This window comes from Procambarus clarkii, chromosome 74 (assembly GCF_040958095.1).
Source record: "Procambarus clarkii isolate CNS0578487 chromosome 74, FALCON_Pclarkii_2.0, whole genome shotgun sequence".
NCBI classification, from domain to species: Eukaryota; Metazoa; Arthropoda; class Malacostraca; order Decapoda; family Cambaridae; genus Procambarus; species Procambarus clarkii.
The window spans coordinates 11066683-11074208 of record NC_091223.1 but is presented as its reverse complement, the minus strand read 5'-3'; the positions used below and the strand labels follow the sequence as shown (position 1 = coordinate 11074208).

General features: G+C 51.3%; 1 protein-coding gene across 12 annotated transcripts in view; it reads right to left on the bottom strand.

Moving 5' to 3' along the window:
• Positions 1 to 7526, bottom strand: part of LOC123767372 (uncharacterized) — a 648238-nt gene that overhangs the window by 476484 nt on the left and 164228 nt on the right. For all 12 annotated transcript variants that reach the window (XR_011224571.1, XR_011224570.1, XR_011224572.1 and 9 more), the window contains one exon: positions 5925 to 6024. The gene's annotated coding sequence lies outside the window, so the exon portion shown is untranslated. The remainder of the gene's footprint in view (positions 1 to 5924; positions 6025 to 7526) is intronic.

Below are 7526 nucleotides of genomic sequence, written 5' to 3'. Positions count from 1 at the left end.
GGTCAGTATTGACCATCGTGGTCAGTATTGACCATCGTGGTCAATATTGGCCATCGTGGTCAATATTGGCCATCGTGGTCAGTATACCATCGTAGTCAGTATTGACCATCATGGTCAGTATTGACCATCGTGGTCAATATTGACCATCGTGGTCAATATTGGCCATCGTGGTCAGTATTGGCCATCGTGGTCAGTATTGGCCATCGTGGTCAGTATTGGCCATCATGGTCAGTATTGACCATCATGGTCAGTATTGGCCATCATGGTCAGTATTGACCATCATGGTCAGTATTGACCATCGTGGTCAATATTGGCCATCGTGGTCAATATTGGCCATCGTGGTCAGTATTGACCATCGTGGTCAGTATTGGCCATCGTGGTCAGTATTGGCCATCGTGGTCAGTATTGACCATCGTGGTCAATATTGGCCATCGTGGTCAGTATTGACCATCGTGGTCAGTATTGACCATCGTGGTCAATATTGGCCATCGTGGTCAATATTGGCCATCGTGGTCAATATTGGCCATCGTGGTCAGTATTGACCATCGTGGTCAGTATTGACCATCGTGGTCAATATTGGCCATCGTGGTCAATATTGGCCATCGTGGTCAATATTGGCCATCGTGGTCAGTATTGACCATCGTGGTCAGTATTGACCATCGTGGTCAGTATTGGCCATCGTGGTCAATATTGGCCATCGTGGTCAATATTGGCCATCGTGGTCAATATTGGCCATCGTGGTCAGTATTGACCATCGTGGTCAGTATTGACCACGATGGTCAGTATTGACCATCGTGGTCAGTATTGACCATCGTGGTCAGTATTGGCCATCGTGGTCAGTATTGGCCATCGTGGTCAGTATTGGCCATCGTGGTCAGTATTGACCATCGTGGTCAGTATTGACCATCGTGGTCAATATTGGCCATCGTGGTCAGTATTGACCATCGTGGTCAATATTGGCCATCGTGGTCAGTATTGACCATCGTGGTCAATATTGGCCATCGTGGTCAGTATTGACCATCGTGGTCAATATTGGCCATCGTGGTCAGTATTGACCATCGTGGTCAATATTGGCCATCGTGGTCAGTATTGACCATCGTGGTCAATATTGGCCATCGTGGTCAGTATTGACCATCGTGGTCAATATTGGCCATCGTGGTCAGTATTGACCATCATGGTCAGTATTGACCATGATGGTCAATATTGGCCATCATGGTCATCACAATGTTAATTAGTATAACAATAATGTGTGTGACATTATTTATGTAATAATCTATATAATAGAGAATATGTGTCCAAGGTGGGAGGCCCCGATGTTTAAGGATAGTCTCACTCAACTTTGCATAGAGGGGGCCCAATGGTCTGAGGTACGGGAGAGAGAGAGAGAGAGGGGGGGAAGAGGGGGGAAGAGCGGGGAAGAGGAGGGAGAGACAGAGAGAGGGGGGAAGAGGGGGGAGGAGGGGGGAAGAGGGGGGAAGAGGGTGAAGGAGGGGTGAAGGAGGGGGGAGGAGGGGGGAGGGACCATGGCGCGGCCTGGTAACCCTAGTTATACACAATTGTTACATTAGTAACATTACTCAATAAAACCAAGAATAATGCCATTGTTACGAGAGAAGCGACGCAACTGTTGCAGAGGGAATTATGTGATGGTTGGACACGCAGTTGCCGGCGCTGTTGACGAGGTAGGCAAAGGGGGTTGCTGTTGGGGCCTCGTGGTCACTACACACACAGATCATAATAGCGTGATTAATCAAATGAACAAAATCTACAAGGGCCGGTACAAGGGTTCGAACCTGCGCCCGAGAGGATCCTAGACTTTGCCTTAATCGGCTGAGCTACGACATGGTAAAAGAATTGCAACCGGGAAATCATCCTGACCTACCACGGATCCTGCAGTCCCTCCGAGACACAAACCAGGGTTTTACACAATTTCCCCCATGCACCCGAGCTCTGTCAATAGGCTCTTCTACCTCTTAGCCCTTACCTCAATGTGTAATGAAGTAAGGGCGAAGAGGTAGAATAGCTTATTGACACAGCTCGGGTGCATGGGGGGATGGGGGAGTGTGTAAAACCCTGGTTGTCTCTCTGAGAGACTGCAGGACCCGTGGTAGGTCAAGATGATTTCCCGGTTGTAATTCTTTTACCATGTCGTAGCTCAGTCGATTAAGGCAGCATCTGGGAGCCTCTCGGACGGAGGCTCGAACCCTCGTCACGACCCTTGTGGATTTGCTGGTAGTCGCCCCTGTCACACTCCCCCTTACCGAGCTCTCACGTGTTCTCCCCCTCCCCCCGTGCCTCACCACTCCCCTTCACCTGCCCTCACTCCCCCTCACAGTTGTCCCTCAACTTTATCTCCTAACTTTTCTGAATTCCCATTGACACTGGAGGAGCGATAGTCATTTGTCCGCCTCCACCCGCGCCGCCCCCAGGCCAGCCTCCACCCCAGGCCAGCCTCCACCCCAGGCCAGCCTCCACCCGCGCCCCCCACCCCAGGCCAGCCTCCACCCGCCCCCAACCCCAGGCCAGCCTCCACCCGCCCCCACCCCCAGGCCAGCCTCCACCCGCCCGCCCCCCCCCCCAGGCCAGCCTCCACCCGCGCCCCCCACCCCAGGCCAGCCTCCACCCGCGGCCCCCACCCCCAGGCCAGCCTCCACCCGCCCGCCCCCCCCCCAGGCCAGCCTCCACCCGCGCCCCCCACCCCAGGCCAGCCTCCACCCGCGCCCCCCACCGCCAGGCCAGCCTCCACCCGCCCCCACCCCAAGCCAGCCTCTACCCGCGCCCCCCCCCCCCCCAGGCCAGTCTCCACCCGCCCCCACCCCCAGGCCAGCCTCCACCCGCTCCCCCCCCCACCCCAGGCCAGCCTCCACCCGCTCCCCCCCCCACCCCAGGCCAGCCTCCACCCGCTCCCCCCCCCACCCCAGGCCAGCCTCCACCCGCTCCCCCCCCCCCACCCCAGGCCAGCCTCCACCCGCTCCCCCCCCCCCACCCCCAGGCCAGCCTCCACCCGCCCCTCCCTCAGGCCAGCCTCCACCCCGCCCCCTCACCCCCCCAGGCCAGCCTCCACCCGCCCCCACCCAGGCCAGCCTCCACCCGCCCCCACCCAAGCCAGCCTCCACCCGCCCCCACCCAGGCCAGCCTCCACCCGGCTGGTTACAAGTCCCCAGTATACATAACCTGTCCTCTCATATAATGCGTCACATTTTTCACCAAGTCGACGCAGCCGTTAAAGTGACTTATTCGTGAACATTAAAACGTCAATAATTGACGTTTTGTGTAAATCAACCACGATAGTTAGGTGGGTTGGTTGGGTTAGTGGACACAACCTGCCATTTGTTAGGAAGGTCTTGAGAATGGGGGGCATCTGGTATATTGTGGGGTGAGAATGGGGGGCATCTGGTGTATTGTGGGGTGAGAATGGGGGGCATCTGGTATATTGTGGGGTGAGAATGGGGGGGCATCTGGTATATTGTGGGGTGAGAATGGGGGGCATCTGGTGTATTGTGGGGTGAGAATGGGGGGCATCTGGTATATTGTGGGGTGAGAATGGGGGGCATCTGGTGTATTGTGGGTGAGAATGGGAGGCATCTGGTATATTGTGGGGTGAGAATGGGGGGCATCAGGTGTATTGTGGGTGAGAATGGGAGGCATCTGGTATATTGTGGGGTGAGAATGGGGGGCATCTGGTGTATTGTGAGGTGAGAATGGGGGGCATCTAGTATATTGTGAGGTGAGAATGGGGGGCATCTGGTATATTGTGGGTGAGAATGGGGGGCATCTGGTATATTGTGGGTGAGAATGGGGGGCATCTGGTATATTGTGAGGTGAGAATGGGGGGCAACTGGTATATTGTGAGGTGAGAATGGGGGGCATCTTTTATATTGTGGGTGAGAATGGGGGGCATCTGGTATATTGTGGGGTGAGAATGGGGGGCATCTGGTGTATTGTGGGTGAGAATGGGGGGCATCTGGTGTATTGTGGGTGAGAATGGGGGGCATCTGGTATATTGTGAGGTGAGAATGGGGGGCATCTGGTATATTGTGAGGTGAGAATGGAGGGCATCTGGTATATTGTGAGGTGAGAATGGGGGGCATCTGGTATATTGTGAGGTGAGAATGGGGGGCATCTGGTATATTGTGAGGTGAGAATGGGGGGCATCTGGTATATTGTGAGGTGAGAATGGGGGGCATCTTTTATATTGTGGGTGAGAATGGGGGGCATCTGGTATATTGTGGGGTGAGAATGGGGGGGCATATTTTATATTGTGGGTGAGAATGGGGGCATCTGGTATATTGTGGGGTGAGAATGGGGGGCATCTTTTATATTGTGGGTGAGAATGGGGGGCATCTGGTATATTGTGGGTGAGAATGGGGGGCATCTGGTATATTGTGGGTGAGAATGGGGGGCATCTGGTATATTGTGGGGTGAGAATGGGGAGCATCTTTTATATTGTGGGTGAGAATGGGGAGCATCTTTTATATTGTGGGGTGAGAATGGGGAGCATCTTTTATATTGTGGGGTGAGAATGGGGAGCATCTTTTATATTGTAGGGTGAGAATGGGGGGCATCTTTTATATTGTGTGGTGAGAATGGGGAGCATCTGGTATATTGTGGGTGAGAATGGGGGGCATCTGGTATATTGTGGGGTGAGAATGGGGGGCATCTTTTATATTGTGGGTGAGAATGGGAGGCATCTGGTATATTGTGGGGTGAGAATGGGGAGCATCTGGTATATTGTGGGGTGAGAATGGGGAGCATCTGGTATATTGTGGGTGAGAATGGGGGGCATCTTTTATATTCTGTGGTGAGAATGGGGAGCATCTGGTATATTGTGGGGTGAGAATGGGGAGCATCTGGTATATTGTGGGGTGAGAATGGGGGGCATCTGGTATATTGTGGGGTGAGAATGGGGGGCATCTTTTATATTGTGTGGTGAGAATGGGGGGCATCTTTTATATTGTGTGGTGAGAATGGGGGGCATCTTTTATATTCTGTGGTGAGAATGGGGAGCATCTGGTATATTGTGGGGTGAGAATGGGGAGCATCTGGTATATTGTGGGGTGAGAATGGGGGGCATCTGGTATATTGTGTGGTGAGAATGGGGGGCATCTTTTATATTGTGTGGTGAGAATGGGGGGCATCTTTTATATTGTGTGGTGAGAATGGGGGGCATCTTTTATATTGTGGGTGAGAATGGGGGGGCAGCATTTGGGTGGCGTGGTCTTACTGGTGATTGGTACTATGTTGTTTAACAAGGAAACAGGAACCCTTAATCAGCTTTGATTAATTACTCATCAACTCGTGTAATTTAGTGTTTTAACCATGTACATTAATTGGCCGATAGTTAGACGCAAGGTAGTTAGACCCTTGTTAAAGGCTGGCCCATTTGTTCTTGTTAAAGATTCGCTACCTGGAACAAAAAGTTCCAAGTAGCACGGTCTATGGTGAGCCCGTGGCTGGCTGACTAACAAAGCAGACGAGGGGTACCCAGTAGGGCTTGGATCGACCCAAAAACTTGCACCATTCTGCCATTAGAACCTATTTGGCCTATCAATACCCGATTTCTGTCGGGTATCAATGGGTGGTAAACAAAAAACCTATGGACTGTATGCACCATCTTTAATATGTGAGTTTATGTGGGTCCTCGTAGCCTGGTGGATAGCGCGCAGGACTCGTAATTCTGTGGTGCGGGTTCGATTCCCGCACGAGGCAGAAACAAATGGGCAAAGTTTCTTTCACCCTGAATGCCCCTGTTACCTAGCAGTAAATAGGTACCTGGGAGTTAGTCAGCTGTCACGGGCTGCTTCCTGGGGGTGGAGGCCTGGTCGAGGACCGGGCCGCGGGGACACTAAAGCCCCGAAATCATCTCAAGATAACCTCAAGATTATCCCCGCATGACCTGAAGGTGCGGGAGTGTAGTGTCTTACCTGAAGGCGCGACGCAGCTCTACACAGTCCTCGTTACTGAGGCCATCGTCTGAGGGCTGGGTGTTGTAGCCGGCCTGGTCGCTCCACCCAGGGAACCACTCTGTCGAGGACAAACACAACCTTTAGCTCTCTCGTCGCTACACACGAGTATTAACCCTATACCCGCCCCTGGGCCAACCCGTTCTCGCAAATTCGTAAAGTCAATATTGACTTATTAACTACGTGCATAGGTGATATACTAAACATAATAGATACCCTTAAAAAGCTTCATAAAAAACACCGACCTTATCTAACCTTGTTAGTATCTTAAGATAAGCATCTTATTGCTTCGTAATTACAATTATTACTTAACCTATACCTATTATAGGTTAAGTAACAATTGTAATTACGAAGCTATAAGATGCTTATCTTAAGATACTAACAAGGTTAGGTAAGGTCGGTGTTTTCTATGAAGCTTTTTAAGGGTATCTATTATGTTTAGTATATCACCTATGCACGTAGTTAATAAGTCAATATTGACTTTACGAATTTGCGAGAACGGGTTGCCTGGGCACGCTGAGCACCCTGGACCTCAACACCAAGGTAGACAGGAAGTCCAAGATCGCTCAACAAGACTTGGGGAAAACTAAACAAGAATAAGCTAAAGATTAAGAAAAAACAAGATTAAAAGCTAAACAAGACTGAAAAAAGCTAAACATTTCCGGTACAAATCAGTACACAACAACCATCTTTCACACAAAAAACTCAACCCGTAATCAGTCCCAGTCCATTCCATCCAGCGGTCGACCCCCACCGACGTATTCATAAATTTTAACATTCTGTTCATTCAAAACATTAATTTATATTTCAGAAAATTTCTATTATAATTTTTAAGCATATTGTGCATATATAGGCATAGCTTAGGTGTTTAGGTTCTGTTGATTATTTGCAGCACGTGGGTGAAGCATTTACAGCAACCCGTCCTCGACCAACCCGCCCTCGACCAACCCGCCCTCGACCAACCCGTCCTCGACCAACCCGTCCTCGACCCACCCGTCCTCGACCAACCCGTCCTCGACCAACCCGTCCTCGACCAACCCGTCCTCGACCCACCCGTCCTCGACCCACCCGTCCTCGACCCACCCGTCCTCGATCAACCCGTCCTCGACCAACCCGTCCTCGACCAACCCGTCCTCGACCAACCCGTCCTCGACCAACCCGTCCTCGACCAACCCGTCCTCGACCCAAATCCATTCCATCCAGCGGTCGACCCCACACACGCATTCATAAATTTTTAACATGCTGTACACTTAAAACGGGAATTTTCTCAAGCATAAATTAAAATATATTAGCATATTGTGTATATATAGGTATAGGTTAGGTGTCTAGGTTCTGTTGGCGATTATTTGTATTTGTAGTACGTGGGTGAAGCATTTACAGCGTTGTGGTTCGAACACAAGTCGTCAGTGAAGCACTTGTTCCGGAAGTGTTCGAACGTCATCAGTTGAGAGTCTTGGGTAAACCGTTTTTCATTCATAAAACAAGGGGTTCCGTGGGTGGATGGAATGGACTTTGGGCCTTTGTTTCAGCCCGTCCTCCAAACAAAGTCCCAAAGTCCATAGG